We start from the raw sequence: 18,483 nt of genomic DNA on the forward strand, positions 1-18,483 counted from the left end.
TTTGAAACAGCTTTGTGAAAAGAATATAACCTGTGTATGGCTGTCTTTCTCAGACAAGGCAAGACATGATGAGCAACCAACTAAAACAAGCCTGAGAATGCATGAGAGAATTGTATTCACAAGAATGTTGATACATTTATGCTATTGTTCAAAATTAGGGTGAAACCGAACGAGAGTTGTGGTTATATTTTTTAAAGATGCATTTATTAATTAAATTTATTTTTCTATGTACAAGTGCTGATGCTATTACTGTGGCAAAGTTCTTGTGTAAATATATTATTCCTTCTCATGGCATCCCAGAAAAATTGTATGGCAACAATCTGCCACATTTTGTTAATGAAAAAAAAAAAAAAAAAAAAAAAAAAAAAAAGAGTCAAGTATCTGCAAATCTAAAAATAACAACAACAAAAAATCATTGTGCAGAATTAGTGGAATGAAGCAATGGGACAGTGAAGTCTTGAATAAGGAAAACAACATTTAGTAAAACTATATGAAAATAACCCCAACAGATAAAGGATTGTTCCCATTTGAAATAATATCTAGTAGATTAGATTAGACTGCCCATGGTAGAGCGGCCAGTGCAGCAGTCATAAGAAAATATTTTAAGTGATTGGGTGAAAGAGATGCTGCTAAATAAAACCGTAAAAGAAGCAAATGATCTGCCGCCTACTGTGCCTTCTTCACAGGTGCTGTTGGTGTCCATTGGTGATTGGGTCCTGAAAGCAGAACGTCCCACATGGATACACTTGTCCCACTGCAAGCCTGTGGCGCCCTTTTCATTCAACGACGAGTAGCGGTGGAAGTCCGGCTACAAAGGGTGAGGTAGCAATTGGCTGTCCTGGTCTCAAACCGGTGAAGAATTCAGCTGATCCGCGCTTGAGCATGTTAGGTAAAGGAGAGCCACTATTGGGACTGTTGGCCTTCGTGCTGTTCGGACCATGGCTCCTCTGAACTGGCCAGTCTGGGACTGTACGTGTTTATCACTGGAGCTATGGACATAAATCATCATGGAGCAAGGACAATCCCACCTCTCCAATGGACGCTAACGCCTGGTACTCTAATGTGAATATGGTGTCCCTCCGTGGACAACCAATGAGAGATCAACAAGTGTGGTGAAGTTGGAACTACTCAGATGCCCCGCCATGAAAAGAAGTGTGCAGCAGCGGCGAGTCCGACAATGCCAGCAATTCCACCTACTGGTCCCAGACTTCATGCCAGGCCAGGAGAGGATGCAGAGAAAAACCATCTGAGGTCTTCAGGACGGACCGGATCACCACCATGAAGGTGCAACGCAGAGGATTACTACGTCCTGGCCGATCCATAGTAGCATAAGCGAGAAAAAGGGTATCCACGTGCCCATTAGCCCGCAGTCCATCCCGGACCCCGTCGTGCTAACTGACAAAAGCAAGGATGTCATGTTGATCAGGCCCAAGAAGCTGATCCGCACATCTGCCACCCTGGTCCTCAGTTATGTGGACATCAGGACTTTGGCGGAGGGCGTGTGTCACTATGACCTCAACGAGGAAGATGTCACCTGGCTGTAGGTCATCGAAGCGGAGTTTGCAAGGTTTCCCTTCTTCCACTGGATGAATTCGCCATAGAGTGCTGAGCACCGTTGTCATAACAACATGACACACACTACCGAGACACAGTAGGGCCTTGGTATCGAGTACAACGATAATGTGGTGTGCGACGTGCCAGTTCCCCAACGGAGAGGACGACAACGAGATTGTGTTCAGCAACAAGTGCAATATCTGCGTCCACCAGGTATCCTGGCAAAGTGCAGGTTGTGCCCGAAAACGGGCGATGCTATGAAGCCCACCTGCAGTGGAACCAAGTGGGTCCATGTCAGCTGTGCCTTGTGGATCCCAAAGATGAGCAATGGTAACCTGGAGAAGATGGAGCGCGTCACCAAATGTGTCACACACTCCCAGCAACAGCCTCCACTCCAGCCTGGAGAGACCATCATCACTCAGAACGACAAAGTCAAGGTCACGTACTACTGGCCCAAGCACTCGGGCCTTAAAGGCAGTGACTCTGTGGAGCAGGACTCCACCACTGAAGTTGAAAATGAGGAAAGTGTCGGGAGCAAGATGGGCAAATTGAGAGGAAAGGTTGGAAGGGACAATGACGAGGAGATGGCTGCCCTCGGGCTCATCCCTTTCGCCTCGTCGTCCTTGTGTCTTGTTTGTAAATGTGACCTGCAGGAAAAGCGTGTCAATGTCAGCAAGATGAAATTGCAAGAGATGGAGGTGGTCTTCAGTTTGTGGACGCTGAGGAAGTGGGCCGTCACCTCAAGATGACACCCAAGACAGTTGACTTCCTGTACCAGTACTAGAAGCTGAAGCACAAAGCTAACTTCAACCAGCTGCTGCTCATGCCTAAGAAGGATGAGGACACCCTGGCCAGACGTGAACACGAGGTGTTGCTGAGATAACTGCAGCTATTCAAGCAACTCAGCCAAGATCTGGAGAGGGTGTGCAATCTGACTTGCATGGTGATGAAGATGTAAAGACTGTTGTTTGGAAAAATACGAGCGATGGAGTGCAGGACAATGGCCTGACTTTAAATGGACAAGGACTCTGCACTGTCACCAGCAGAGATGAAGAATCTCTTCTGTGTTTGCCCTTATATGCCATGGGGTGCTTGACTGTCCCAATCACCAGCGAGGGTTACTTCTCTAATCACGGCTTCCACTGTCAGTGGAGGCTGTGTGTTTATCTCGACATCAACCATTGCCTTTCTCCTTACATGTTTCGCGACTCCAGTACCAAGAATATGTAGATATACACTTGGTTGGGCTGCTGTGTACCCGCACATGATGGGTTCAGAAATGAGCAACGATGTTCACCAACTGTTTATTTATGATGATGATGATGATTGTTGGGCTGTTTTATAAACTTTGCTCTTCATTTTAGCAGAGACTCTTCTGTCACAGAACACACCTGACACCGTACACCAATTGTTCCAACCTGCTTGGACCAGTTTCTTCACTTTCTTACACACTCACCAATGCTCTGGATTGTTTGCCCCAACTATTCGAAGTCATCAATCCACGTTATCCATTCTGACTGTACCTCTTCTCCGTTCCCCCTTCATCTCTCTCATTCATACACATCTTATCTTGGCTAATCTTCAGTCCTCTCCTTTCCAGTGCATGCCTCCACCTGGTCCCTGCTTTCAATGCAGAGCACAATGTCACGCCTCCTCGAGCAGTCACCTTATTGTGGTGGAGGGGTTTGTGTGTCCCGATGATCCTAGGAGCTAACATGTCTGGGGCTTCATAACCCTGGTTGGGTCAACCATGGCAAAAAGGTGAGGGACCAGACAAAGTATGACTCCAAAACCGCTATCACGAGTACAAAAGTTGGATATTGGTTTCTCTTGCTCGGATGCAGGTCACCGGGTTCCCCCCTATGGAGCCAGGCCCGGAGGTGGGGCTCAAAGGCAAGCGCCTGGTGGCCACGCCTGCATCCATGGGGCTCAGCCAACCACAGCTTGAAAGGGAAAGGGAAACATGGGTCCCCCTTCCCATGGTCTAACCACCTGTGAGAGGAGCCAAAGGGGTCAGGTGCGATGTGACTTGGGCTGTGGCCAAAGGCGGGGACCTTGGCGATCTAATCACCGGCTACAGAAGCTAGCTCTAGAGACATGGAACGTCACGTCACCTCTTTGGCAGGGAAGGAGCCCGAGTTGGTGCATGAGGTCGAGAAGTTCCGACGAAATGTAGTTTGACTCACCTCTACATGCCGCTTGGGCTCTGGCAGCACTACTCTTGAGAAGGGTTGGACTCTGTTCCACTCTGGACTTGCCCATGGTGTGAGACACCGAGCAGGTGTGGGTATACTTATTGCCGCCTGGCTTGGGGCCTGTACGTTGGGGTTTACCCCAGTGGATGAGAGGTGTCTTTATCCAGCTAACGACCTCAATCATTAAAAAATTATACTTTATGATTTCTGGATTTTTCTTTTTAGATTATCTCTCTCACAGTGGACATCCAGCTACGATTAATATTTCAGACCCCTCCATGATTTCTAAGTGGGAGACCTTGCAATATAGCAGGGTGTTCAAATACTTATTTTCTTCACTATTTATACATACACACATGCACAGTAGAAGTCAGGTGTTTACATACACTGTGCATAAACAATGCATTTTTTCCTCTCTCACCATCCATCTTCTACTGCTTCTTCGGGTTGGGTCGTGGGGGAAGTAGCTTCAGCAGGGATACCCAGACTTCCCTTGTCCCAGCCACTTCTTCCAGCTCTTCCAGAGGGATCCCGAGGTGTTTGCAGGCCAGCCGAAAGACATAGGCTCTTCAATGTGGCATCGAACTGCGACCTCAGGTGTCCTGGTGGCAAGTCCACGCGGACACCCTTATGCCTGAACATGGTATTCTTTATGGACAATTCGCGATGAGCACAGAAGTTCAGTCACAGAACACCACTCGGGTTCTGGAAGTGAGAATTATTTTATTTTTATATTTTCTTTGAAGTCAAACGTTTACACACACAAAAAGTAATGTCTTGAAAGAACATGGGGAGGCCCAGATGATGTGTTCATGGCTTTGGAAGCTCCTGATGGGTTAACTGAAAACAGAGTAATTGACGGCACACCTGGGGATGCATTTTAGGCCAAACCTCAAACAATTTGCTTCCTTGTTTGAAATCTTGAAAAATCAAAAGAAATTAGGCCAGAACATTTGGTAAGGAATCGTGGAGTCTGGGTCATCCTTGTGTGCAACTTCCAGATGTTTGAAAGGTGGCATTTTCATCTGTTAAAACAATTATACGCAAGTATACGCATTCTGGCTTCCACTCAGGAAGGAGACAGGCTGTGCCTCAGAGATGAACCCGTTCTTGTCTGAAATGTGTGTATCAACCCCAGAACAAATACTAATGATCTTGCTGGATGAATCTGGTAAGAAAATGTCAGTGAAACAAGTCCTGCACAGACATGGGCTGAAAGGCCACTCACTCAATGAAGCCATATTAGAGAAACATAAAAGAAGACAGAAGACAGTTTTTGGAAGTTCTGATGAAACCAAAGTGGAGCCGTTAGGCCATAATGATCAATGTTATATCTGGAGGATAAAGCTCTTACACCTGAGAACATCATACAAACTCTGAAGCATGAAGGTGGCAGTATTATATTGTAGGGCTGTTTTCCTGCAGCAGGAACTAGAGCTCTTCTTAAAATAGACAGGATCGTGAAGAAAAAAAATCATTACATGGAGATATTCAGGCAACATCTCAAGACATCAGCCAGAAAGCTAAAACTTACGCGCAAACGAATCTCAATTGGACAATGACACTAAGCATACTACTAAAATGTTTAAAAAGTGGCTTGAGGATAAAGTCAATTGTCTGTGAGTAAAGGAAGTCGTAAGTAACTTTCGGCTTGTCCCGTTCAGGGTCCACCACAGCATAACATTTCAGATCAGGGGTGCCCACATTTTTTTACCCCAAGATCTACTTTTCAAGCACCCAGCCTCTCGCGATTGAACAGGGGCACGTTTTTTTTTTCTATTTTTTTAAAGAATGGCCAATGATGAAACAGAATGACCAAATCACAAAGATCTACCCACAACAAAAGTGCAAAACTGCTTTTTGGTGGAATGTCAGTGTCGTATTTTCCATAAACAGTTCACAAATGCCGCTCCATATTTCACTACACTGGCAGATGAGGCAAACGCACTTCGAAAATGACATCATGAAAAAGTTGTACGCCTCCCATTCTGTATGAAAATGATAAAAAAAATACGGCAGATGTCTTTTTTTTTCTCTCCTTGACACGCCATCGTGGTTGACTTGACGCATTGAACACCCCTGTCTCAGATAAACGCTCATATTTCTTTAGCACAATTTTTATGCCGGATGCCCTTCCAGACGCAACCCCTCTTGGGGAGTAGAGGCCCAAGAGAGATACGAACTCATGACCCCTGGTTTACTAAACCAATGCTCTAATCGCTGATCAGAATCCCATTGAAAATTTGTGAGCAGATCTGAAAAGGCATGTGCAAGCAAAGCAACCGACAAGCCTAACTCTGTTACACCAGTTTTGTCAGGAGTTTTGGGCCAGGATTCCAGCAGTGTACTGTCAAAGCCTTGTGAAGGTTACCCAAAATGTTTGACTGAGGTCATGTTAAAAGAACATGCTACTCGATACTAAGGAAATGGATGTAAACATATGACCTTGAAGAAAATAACTTAAGTTCTCAAAGAATTATGTCCCACATTACTGTGCCCTTTAACAACATTAAATAATTTTGTTTATCCTGACTGATATCCATATTCAGCCATCCGTTATCGGAACAATTTATCCTCACACAGGTCGCGTGAGTGCTGGAGCTTATCCCAGCTATCACATCATGTGGCAATTCTCCCAAATGTGAATAACTGTTCTGTGTGTCTCTTTAATAACTGTTTTATATCAACACAATTGTGAGATGCCAAACTCATATTCATTGAACCTCTGAGAGTGACAAAGGTATTTTCAATTCCATTTTGTTTTGAGACATTTTCTTGTGTGTGTGTGTGTGGGTGTGTGTGTGTGTGTGGTGTGTGTGTGTGTGTGTGTGTGTGTGTGTTTACGAAGGTTTGGTTACATTTTTTGTGATGCTTGCTGTTGATACTTATTGGTTGATGTTCGCCAATGAAATTTGTTGGTGAAAAATATGTTCAAGTGTTTTTAGGGTAGATAATGACAAAATATATACATGTATTGACAATGACAGTTGGTAACATTAATTTGACAGAAGAGAGTACAGTGGAACCTCAGAGTTTGAACATCTCGGTGGTTGTACAAATTGGTATTTGAACCCCCAAAAAAAAAACATCTGCAGAAAAAATGCCTCCGTTTTCAAAAAAAATAATTCTCATCTAAACACCTGGGCAAAGATGAATCTATATTGAACAGGTAGCAGAGTCAAGCCGAGCTATGACAAGTGCACATGGGGCAGTGCAAAGATAAGCCGCTACCCACTTCGAGTCAAGCAGTCAGTCAATGTCATGGCGTCCATGGTCATAGTGTGGACACGCACATTCACGCATGGGTCTTGAGATTTTTTTTGCTTTATTTTCCCTGGATTTTCTTTGCCAGGAGCCCAAAAGAAGATAATGGTGCTTTTAGCAGCAAAGGAAGTAGCAGTCAAGTCAGCAGCCCCTCATTTGCCTGGGTTTTCTCCAGGCACTCAGGTTTCCTCCCATATTCTAAAAACATACATTAATTGGAGACTCCAAATTGCCCATTAGTGTAAATGTGAGTGTGACTGTTGTTAGTCTCTATGTGCCCTGCGATGTGCTGGCAATCAGTTCAGGGTGTACACCACCTCCTGCCCAATAGTAGCTGGGATGGCTCCAGCACTCCATTGTGAGGATAAGCGGCTCAGAAAATGAATAGATGGATGAAAATTTTAAGCGTGTGATTTCAGGTACGTTATATTTTGAAACGCCACATCAGATTTGGATGGCACCTGTTTTATTGAATACCTAGGGTGGTCTAGTTGTCCCCAGAACTTGATCGGTATTTCGATATCTGAGATTTTTATAAATTAATTTTTAAAATCGACGTGGATGACAGAATCCCATACCGGATCGGTCGTGGCCCGGGTTAACAACGCCCGCCCCCAGCAATGCTAACCTGCAGGGCGTCAGTGGAAATTCAGCTACTGTGGGTTGAAGACAAAGAAGAGGAAGAAACCGGATCCATCGTCATAAGAAAAAGAGAAATGCACAGAGCCTACAACTGAGTTTAGGCTCTTTGAATGTTGGGACTATGACAGGAAAAGCTCAGGAGTACGTTGACATGATGATTAGGAGAAAGGTTGATATATGTGCATCCGAGAGAGCAGGTGGAAAGGTAGTAAGGCTATAAGTCTAGGAGCAGGGTTTAAATTATTCTACCACGGAGTAGATGGGAAGAGAAATGGAGTAGGGGTTATTTTAAAGGAAGAGCTGGCTAAGAATGTCTTGGAGGTGAAAAGAGTATCAGATCTAGTGATGAGACTAAAATTTGAAATTGAGGGTGTTATGTATAATGTGGTTAGCGGCTATGCCCCACAAGTATGATGTGACCTAGAGTTGAAAGAGAAATTCTGGAAGGAACTAGATGAAGTAGTTCTGAGCATCCCAGACAGTGAGAGAGTTGTGATTGGAGCAGATTGTAATGGACATATTGGTAAAGGAAACAGAGGCGATGAAGAAGTGAGAACGGCATCCAGGAAAGGAACTTTGAGGGACAGATGGTGGTGGACTTTGCAAAAAGGATGGAGATGGCTGTAGTGAACACTTATTTCCAGAAGAGGGAGGAACATATAGTGACCTACAAGAGCGGAGGTAGAAGCACGCAGGTGGATTATATTTTGTGCAGACGATGTAATCTGAAGGAGGTTACTGACTGTAAAGTAGTGGTAGGGGAGAGTGTAGCTCGACAGCATAGGATGGTAGTGTGTAGGATGACTCTGGTGGTGGGTAGGAAGATTAAGAAGACAAAAGGTAGAGCAGAGAACCATGTGGTGGAAGCTGAGAAAGGAAGAATGTTGTGCGGCCTTTCGGAAAGAGGTAAGACAGGCTCTCGATGGACAGCAGAAGCTCCCGGAAGACTGGGCAACGACAGCCAAGGTAATCAGAGACACAAGCAGGAGAGTACTTGGTGTGTCTTTTGGTAGGAAAGGGGAGAAGGAGACTTGGTGGTGGAACCCCAAAATACAAGGAGTCATACAAGGAAAGAGATTAGCGAAGAAGAAGTGGGATACTGAGAGGACTGAGGAGAGACGAAAGGAGTACATCGAGATGCGACGTAGGGCAAAGGTAGAGGTGGAAAAGGCGAAACAAGAGCCAAATGAAGACATGTACACCAGGTTGGACACAAAAGAAGGAGAAAAGGATCTCTACAGGTTGGCCAGACAGAGGGATAGAGATGGGAAGGATGTGCAGCAGGTAAGGGTGATTAAGGATAAAGATGGAAATGTGTTGACTGGTGCCAGTAGTGTGCTAAATAGATGGAAAGAATACTTTGAGAAGTTGATGAATGAAGAAAATGAGAGAAGGAAGAGTTGAAGAAGCAAGTGTGAAGGACCAGGAAGTGGCAATAATTACGAAGGGGGAAATCAGAAATGCACTACAAAGGATGAAAAATGGAAAGGCAGTTGGTCCTGATGACATACCGGTAGAGGTATGGAAGCAATTTGGAGAGATGGCTGTGGAGTTTTTGACCAATTTATTCAACAGAATACTAGCGAAAAGATGCCTGAAGAACGGAGGAAAAGTTTTCTAGTTCCCATTTTTAAGAACAAATGCGACGTTCCGAGCTGTGGGAACTATGGGGGAGTAAAGTTGATGAGCCACACAATGAAGTTATGGGAAAGAGTAGTGGAGGCTAGACTCAGGACAGAAGTAAGTATCTGCGAGCAACAGTATGGTTTCATGCCTAGAAAGAGTACCACAGATGCATTATTTTCCTTGAGGATGCTCGTGGAAAAGTACAGAGAAGGTCAGAAGGAGCTACATTGTGTCTTTGTGGATCTTGAGAAAGCCTATGACAGAGTACCAAGAGAGGAACTGCGGTACTGCATGCGTAAGTCTGGTGTGGCAGAGAAGTATGTTAAAATAGTACAGGACATGTATGATGGCAGCTGAACAATGGTGAGGTGTGCCTTAGGTGTGACAGAGGAATTTAAGGTGGAGGTGGGACTGCATCAGGGATCAGCTCTGAGCCCCTTCCTGTTTGTAGTGGTAATGGATAGGCTGACAGATGAGGTTAGACTGGAATCCCCTTGGACCATGATGTTCGCAGATATTGTAATATGCAGTGAAAGCAGGGAGTATACAGAGGAACAATTAGAAAGATGGAGACATGCACTGGAAAGGAGAGGAATGAAGATTAGCCAAAGTAAAACACAATATATGTGCGTGAATGAGAAAAGTGGAGGGGGAAGAGTGAGGCTACAGGGAGAAGAGATAGCGAGGGTGGACGACTTCAAATATTTCGGGTCAACAATCCAGAGCAATGGTGAGTGTGGTAAGGAAGTGAAGAAACAGGTCCAAGCAGGTTGGAACAGCTGGCGAAAGGTGTCTGGTGTGTTATGTGACAGAAGAGTCTCTGCTAGGATGAAGGGCAAAGTTTACAAAACAGTGGTGAGGCCGGCCATGATGTACGGATTAGAGACGGTGGCCCTGAAGAAACAACAGGAAGCTGAACTGGAGGTGGCAGAAATGAAGATGTTGAGGTTCTCGCTCGGAGTGACCAGGTTGGATAGGATTAGAAATGAGCTCATTAGAGGGACAGCCAAAGCTGGATGTTTTGGAGACAAGATTCGAGAGAGCAGACTTCGATGGTTTGGACATGTTCAGAGGCGAGAGAGTGAGTATATTGGTAGAAGGATGCTGAGGATGGAGCTCCCAGGCAAAAGAGAGAGAGGAAGACCAAAGAGAAGGTTTATGGATGTGGTGAGGGAAGACATGAGGGCAGTTGGGGTTAGAGAGGAAGATGCAGGAGATAGGCTAAGATGGCAAAAGATGACACGCTGTGGCGACCCCTAACGGGACAAGCCGAAAGGAAAAGAATAAGACGTGAATGACAGTGAACTATACAAAGATTAGGTGCCTTTATTTTGAAATGCAACATCAGATTTGGATGGGAGCTCTATAGTTGTAGACCTGAGGTGGTCTAAGAGTACACCCTGAACTGGTTGCCAGGCACTCGCAGGGTACATGGAGACAGACAACACTTGTACTAATAATCACACCTAGGGGCAATTTAGAGTCTCCAATTAATGCATATCTTTGGGATATGGAAGGAATCGAAGTGCCCAGAGAAAATCCCACGCAGGCATGCAAACTCCACACAGGTGGGCCGGGATTTGAACCTCGATCCTCAGAACTGCAAGGCCAACACTCGAAAGCTGCCCCACCATGCCGCCTTTCCAATATTAATGGTATTATTTTTGCATGGCTGTGCCAGAGCAGGTCGAGCACATTTAAATCCCTGCTACGACTGTCCGCATGGTGAACAGCCTGGGAGGTCCTTCAATGGTGGCAAAAATGTGGGCGTCAATGTGAGACTTCATGAAGTAGTTGTATAAATAAAAACACTATAAAAGTCAATTCCATTCACTTTTTTTAATAAGATCCCAACCTTTTTTTTTTTTTTTTTTTTTTTACAACATTTCAAGATTAATTCAAATTAACGTTGCTGGTTGCATTGACGTCCGTCTTACTGGCAGACTTTTTGAAGGTGGCTTGATGCTCGTTGGCGACATATTACTATAATGCCTAGTGTGAACTACGGAATACTCACTTTATAGCATTAAACAAGCTAGGTCTAATTTTTGAATGGTTTTGCAAAAAATAATTATAATTTTTCGCATGAGGTTGTCTTGTTCTTTTGAGCATTTAGACCAACAATATTAATTGGTAATCAAAAAAAAGTGTCATTTTTCCCTTTCGCACAGCCCAAGGAATGATTTGGTACCTAAAATACATTATTTGGACCATTTAAAAAAAAATTGAAAAAGCCTGAATGATCATACTGTTTCTAATCAAGTACTCTTTGAAATTATACACTTCATACGCACCTTGCGACGTGTTTAGTCAAATTTGACTAAGTCTACTCGGACACCGACAAATGTCTAAGAACTCAGAACCACATTCTTCCTTTAAATGTCCCTGGGCCCTTACCGTGTTAACGAATGGGTACTTCCGGAAAGCTCCTCTGCGAGAAAATCGTTCAGTCGAAGAAAAAGGGGATAAACGCCTTTCGCAAAGCAGTCTCAACTACAAACGTCATTTCTGTAATTCTAGACGCTGGTTTCACGTGACTAATATCCTTCACCAAACCACGGATGGCTAGAACTCTAGCCCAGGTTTGACATGAGTATTTGTCGGCCATTTTGGTAAGGTCAACGTTCCACTCAAACGCAATGCATGGACATTGAAAAGAAGTCGTAACCAGATAATTTCTCAACCAACATCAAATTAGGCTTGCTTTTTCCGATGCCAAAGAATGTGCTATCCAAACAAAACAAAAAAAAATAGTCTCTGGAAGTTAGGGTAAATCGTTACATGGGCAAGCAGTGCAGAATGAATGTCACCAATCAAAGTGGGTCAGGAGAATAGAAGATGGAAGCAAGTAGACAAAGAGGTCATTCTAAATATAGTGCCCTTATTCCAGTCCGATGCCAGAGAGATGATAAAACCTTGGTAGATGTTTTCGATCAGGTCTTAGCTTCAGGTTCTAAGGCTTGTTTCATTTTCTACAGTGGATGCCGGCTTCCGTAATCTGGTGTACGGAGTCCTGTAATCCAAAACCAGGTTAGCGTCATTTCATGATCAAACACTAGCAAAGGAAATCACATGAGCCCACTTTATTTTGGTAAATCCTGTTTCAAATTTGCAATCTATATTTCACTTTTAGTAATGCTGCAAAGTTGCAAGCATTTTTATCAATCCACCCATCCATCCATTTTCTATGGCACTTATCCTCACGAGGATCGCGGGGAGTGATGGAGCCTATCCTAGCTGTCAACGGGCAGGAGGCAGGGTACAGCTGAACTGGTTGCCAGCCAATCGCAGAGCACATTGAGAAAAACAGCCACTCACAATCACACCTTGGGGCAATTTAGAGTGTCCAATTAATGTTGTATGTTTTTGGAAACTGGGAGGGAACCGGAGTGCCCGGAGGAAACCCACGCAGGCACGGGAGAAGCCTTTTTGCTCACTATTAAATAATAATTTTACGTTTCAAATCAGGGCGTAGACCAAATCATTGTGGGTATACAAGTCTAAAATCATGTGAGCATATTCATTACAACACACTGAGGAAATCCGCACCTGCTATGTGACTCAAGGCCAAAATAAAATTGACACCTCTGGCCTATGCACTTAGAAATCTAAATGGAACGAAACTAGCCTGCCTAGTATTACTAATAATGACCAATGTTACATCTGGAGGATTAAGGGGTTAGATTGTAGACCTGAGAACACCATGTGGATGCTGAAGCATGGAGGTGGTAGCGTCATGTTGTGGGGCTGTTTCCCTGCAGCAGCAATTGGAGTTCATCATAAAATAGACAGAATCATGAAGAAAAAAATATTACATGGAGATATTAGGGCAACATCTGAAGACATCAGCCAAGAAGCTAAAACTTGGGCACAAATGGGTTTTCTCATTGGACAACGACCCTAAGCATACTGCCAAAATGATTAAAAAGTGGCTTGAGGATAAAAAAAAAAGTCAATGTTGGGAGTGGCCATAACAAAGACCCGATCAGTAACATTGATAATCTGTGGGAAGATCTGAAAAGGCGTGTGCAAGCAAGGAAACCGTCAATTCTTGCACCAGTTCTGCCAGGAGGAATGGGTCAGGATTCCAGTAGAAAAGTTTAAGCCTTGTGGAAATGTTTAATTTGATATTAAATGTTTGACCCAGGTCTTGCAGTTCAAAGGACATGCTACTTTGGTACCCGAAAAATGTATTTCAGTGTGAATTATTTTTTTAAAGATTTGCAGACTGTAGTTGTGTATAGACACCGCTGGGTGGCAGCCCTGATCAGCGATGCCACCAGGGAGGGGAAAAGGGGAAAAGGGGAAACCCACAAAGTTTATAACTGAGACACTGATGATGAGCAACAGGTGTACCTTTGTGTGTTTTATTTTCTTTCAAACCACATTACAATTATATAAAATGAATCTGTATGCGGAGCTCATCTGGGACCTGCTAAAGATTCTCGGGGGATCATCTGGGATCCTTCAGCACCATCACCTTTTTTTGGGAGCCGAATGAAGTCACTGACAACGCTGACCAGCAACTCGGAGAGCATCCAGAATCTAACCAGTAACTCTGTCCAGCAATGGGGAACTGCGACCAGGAACGAGCAGAGGTCAAGGACCCGAAGCAGATCGCATCAGCACCAAGCCACATTGCCAGCCATCTGAGAGCCGAGTCATCATGTCAGAGGGTGGGAGGAAGAGCCTGATGTGGAACATCAGGAAGAGCCTGCTTGTCTTGTCAGCTGAAGATGTTCGTCAGGTTGCTGGGATGGTGGACCAAGCATGGGGTGTGGAGCCATCACAGCTTCTGGAGAGTGACCAGGAGGAGTGCTACGACCACATCAACGCGTTCATGCACAGTAAGCAGTTGCTTGACCAGGAGGATGAAGGAATGTTAAGTTTCTTTTAAGTTAAAATTAAGTGGAAAAGGTGATTCTGGGGTACAGGTGATCGAAAGTATGGAAAAGAGCGTTGATAAAATTAACCATTCAAATGTCATGCAAACATCTACTGAAATTAATACAGACACCCAGATTCAGAGTCGACACACACCTATTCCAGTTAGCATTGAAGAATTTTACTTTTATTGTATGTTCATTATTTGCTTAATATGACCTTATACATTTAATCAACAGATAAAGTGTTGCTAATCAGAGAAGGATGTATCGTGGAGCGCGGTGGCTGTCCGTGACCTTTGTACGCAGAAAACCGGCTGGTGGCATCCCCTTGCCTAGGCGTTGCCGTGGAGACGATCGACACCAGATAAGGAGCGGAAAGTTACTATCCCGCCTCGTCTCGTATAAATGAATGAGACGTTCTCCGCTAGCATTCTCCGCTAGCATAACACCGCTACGTGTGAATGATTGACACACTTATTCTTTGTTGAGCGATATTTAGCGATGATCGGACTGCACAAATGTGTCGGTTTCTTGCTGGCTCGCGGCCGAAGCTTAATCAGACTGTGTTTGCACGAAGATATGCCCTAAAGTAGATTTTTAATACACGTCTCGTATAAATGAATGAGACGTTCTTCTCTAGCATAACATTGCTACGTGTGAATGATTGAATGAAATCAGAAGCATGGCGTCTCTCTCAGTTCAGAATGTATTGTATTTAGAATCTATAATATATCGTTGATTTGAATGAAATCAGAAGCATGGCGTCTGCACGTCTAACAATGTATTGTATTGTATTTGCCATTTTTTACGAATTGTTTGTCTTACGTCAGCGCACGTGGCGTGACGTCACTTCAGGAGGTGTGGTTAAGTGCCGTGTACGGAGGGGTCAATTAAAAAGACCAATGGGCCGGATATGGCCCATGAGCTACAGTTTGCCCCCCTCTGCTCTGTAGGATAATAGGGTTAAAACAGCGAATCCTATTCACATCAAAACTGGCTGATACTGACATTAAATACCCTGGAGTTACAGTGCAAGATGTTTTCCTCCATACAGTGTATCAAGTTTGGTCACAAGCACACTGACAAATGCAGAGAACTCAGACCGTTGCTGTCAAATAGTGGGGTCGTTTGGCATGTTATGAAAATCACCAGTGAGGAAAATGCAAGGATGAGAAGACTTGGCCATACACGTTGGTAACCAATGCACACAGTGTACAGTGTACACCAAAGTAGTAGAACTCTCGAGATTAGTTGAAGTGAACAAATTCAAAATTAGAGTCAGTCCAGTCAAAATAGAACACTTCCCAAATGTGGAAAGCCCTATGGTTGTCTAAGCTGACTGGAACAATATAGATAAGACTGTAGACATTGTTTTTCTTGTGGAGAAGAGGGTCACTGTGTTACCGGCTGTCTAAAGCAACCAAGGCGTCAGGGAAACTCCGATTGGCCACTGGAGAGGGACATCTCGTGGTCAAGCAAGTCAAAAGGTCCCAAACTGTAGGTGAGAAGGACAACAAAACACACATCAACTCATCCCCAACTCCAGTAAACAGCACACAAAACAAGTGTATCAGTTGCAGATACCCACTTCCCAGTCACCATGTGCAGGTAAAGATTAAGATGTTGCTAGCCTGATAGGGAAGAAGACTCTGGTTCAAAGCTATTTAAATGACTTAACAGTGATCTCATTGCTTGACTCTGGGTCACAGGATAATGTCAGTCATTCCTGGAAAGATGGAAAGATGTAAACCTGACCTCCCTTATCCACCCAGTGTCTGAGATTTTTGAAGAAGAGCACCTGAAGGTGATCGCAGCAAACAGTGGGCTCATCCCATATAGCGGGTTGATAGCAATTACAGTCAAAGGAGCACTTTGTTCAAAATTCATATGTACAATAAACCCTCCAATGAGAAGTAATATTATTAAATATATTTTGTACATTAATTGAAAAAAAAGAAAATAAAGAACATTTTTTAAATCCAAGCAAAATCTGGATAGAGTGAAGAAAATCAGTATTTGAACACCCTGCTATATTGCAAGTTCTTCCACTTAGAAATCATGGAGGTTTCTGAAATGTTCATCGCAGGTGCATGTCAACTGTAAAAGGAATAATCTAAAAAGAAAAAAACAGAAATCAGTGCATTGAGACCCTATGACCCTTGCATGGTGCTTCACTCCGATTGAGATTGACCGTCATGTTTAGCTTCTTACATTTTCTAATGATTGCTCCATCCAATTATGTTTTTTTACCAAGCTGCTTGGCAATTTCTCCGTAGCCCTTTACAGCTGTGTTGAGTTGTACATTTTTGTCTCTGGTGTCTTTGGACAGCTCTTTGGTCTTGGGCATGTTAGAAGTATGAGTCTTCCTGTTTGATTGGGGTGGCAGGTGTCTTTATGCAGGAACGACCTCACACAGGTGGATCTGATTCAGGATAATACAGGGAGTGGAGGTGGACCTTTAAAGGCAGGCTAACATATATTTGAGGGTCAGAATTCTAATTTATAGACAGGTGTTCAAATACTTATTTGCAGTTGTATCACACATCATTAAAAAAATCAGACATTGTGATTTCTGGATTTTTCTTTTTAGATTATCTCACAGTGAGTCATGCTCCGGGTTTCCTGTACAGGCTGGGCCTGGCCAGCCAATTAGTCAGCGCACACCTGCACCTTGTCCCGGTTGATGCCTCCCAGTATATATAGGACTTGGGGGACGATTTGTCCTCCGCTAGATCGTTCTTCTTGATGCCTCGTTCCCGCACTCCTGTTTTCCTGACTTCTGCTCTCCGTGCACCGACCCACGCCTGTCCACTGACCACCCTCGTAAGCCCATCCGTACTAGTACTTCGGATTGTTTGGACTGTCTACCTGATCTCAGACCTCGGACCGAATAAAGGTTTCCTCTGTACTGTCTGCTGTCTCTGGAGTCGTGCATTTGGGTCCACCCTTGAGCCCCGTTTCGTGACAGAACGATCTAGCCAGAACATGGACCCAGCCAACTCCGAAGCCATCCGCCGTGCGCTGCAAGTGCAGGGCAAACGCCTGGGCGAGCAAGAGGCTGCTCTCGAGGGTATGAATCAACGGATCCAAGAGCTCTGCGCCCAGCTGGAACCGTGGCTAGCTTCTCGAGCTAGCGCGGCTGCTCCTGTGCCTCTCCGTGCTGGCATCCCTCCGCTCTCTCGACCAGAGCGGTTCTCAGGCGACTCCGGTAACGTCAAGCCCTTCCTGGCGCAGTGCGATCTCCACTTTGAGCTGCAAGCGTCCGCTTTTCCCACGGACCGCTCCCGGATCGCCTTCGTCATTTCCCACATGACGGGGAGGGCGGAGGCATGGGCCACCGCCGAGAGGAGTCGTAACTCGGAGATCTGCCACTCATGGGCGAGCTTCGTCTGCGCGCTCACCCAGGTTTTCCAGTACGCGGCTCCGGAACGCCAGGCGGCGTCCTCGCTCATGACGATTCGTCAAGGACGTCGCTGCGTGTCCAACTACGCCATTGAGTTCCGAATCTGCGCCGCCGAGAGTCGATGGAACGAGGACGCCCTGCACGACGCCTTTTTCCAGGGGCTTTCCCCCCGAATCCGGGGACTCCTCATTGCAGTAGATCTTCCTCCCTCGTTGGACGCACTCATCGCGTTGGCCCTCAAGGTTGACCAGCGACTAGTAATGGAGGATCAACTAGCCTTGATGACTGAGGGCGGGGTCAGGGAGGTCCCTTCTTCACCTCACCTTGGGAACGGACTCCCGTTCATGCACTGTGACGGCTTTCATAGATTCTGGGTCGGACGCAAACCTGATAAATCCCCGCGTGGTCGAAGAGCTGGGGGCAGCAACCTTCCCCACGCAACGGTTTCGCCACGCCTATGCCGCCAACGGCAAGTTCCTTTGTCGGGTTACACATCGCACTCAGACGCTACGTATGAGCTTTCCGGACGCTCACTCGGAGCGTATTAGCTTCCATGTCTTCAACGCACGTAGTAGCGACATCATCTTGAGCAGCCCGTGGCTCAAAGAACATAACCCGCACATAGATTGGACCACGGGTCAGATCAAGACTTGGGGAGAGGACTGTCTCAGTCGCTGTTTCGCTGTCCAGGAAGACAGGGGTATTCAAGTCGCGCCGCTTCGGCTAACAGAACCTAGTACCGCCCCGGACCTGACTGCGGTGCCCTCCTGCTACCATGACCTACGGGAGGTCTTCTCTGAATCTAAGGCAAAGTCTCTGCCGCCACATCGGTCATACGACTGCGCGATTGTACTCCTGCCAGGCACCTCTCCTCCCAGAGGGAAACTGTTCTCGTGAACAGGACCAGGGCATC

At 45.2% G+C, this 18,483-nt stretch overlaps 1 protein-coding gene and 1 long non-coding RNA gene across 13 annotated transcripts in view; one reads left to right on the forward strand and one right to left on the reverse strand.

Moving 5' to 3' along the window:
* The window catches only part of ano10a (anoctamin 10a), a 127,762-nt gene extending 115,496 nt beyond the window's left edge, over positions 1-12,266 (reverse strand). For 4 of the 12 annotated variants that reach the window (XR_009795107.1, XM_061820624.1, XM_061820620.1 and 1 more), the window contains exon 1: positions 11,679-12,262. The gene's annotated coding sequence lies outside the window, so the exon portion shown is untranslated. Of the gene's footprint in view, positions 1-11,575 lie in introns of all 12 variants that reach the window. The other 8 variants (XM_061820622.1, XM_061820618.1, XM_061820619.1 and 5 more) reach the window with 8 other exon arrangements.
* On the forward strand, positions 693-3,950 carry LOC133501130 (uncharacterized). Its single transcript, XR_009795108.1, has 2 exons — positions 693-817; positions 3,155-3,950. It is a non-coding gene; the product is annotated as an uncharacterized LOC133501130 (long non-coding RNA).
* Positions 12,267-18,483: the final 6,217 nt, after the last annotated feature.

This window comes from Syngnathoides biaculeatus, chromosome 5 (assembly GCF_019802595.1).
Source record: "Syngnathoides biaculeatus isolate LvHL_M chromosome 5, ASM1980259v1, whole genome shotgun sequence".
Lineage (NCBI taxonomy): Eukaryota > Metazoa > Chordata > Actinopteri > Syngnathiformes > Syngnathidae > Syngnathoides > Syngnathoides biaculeatus.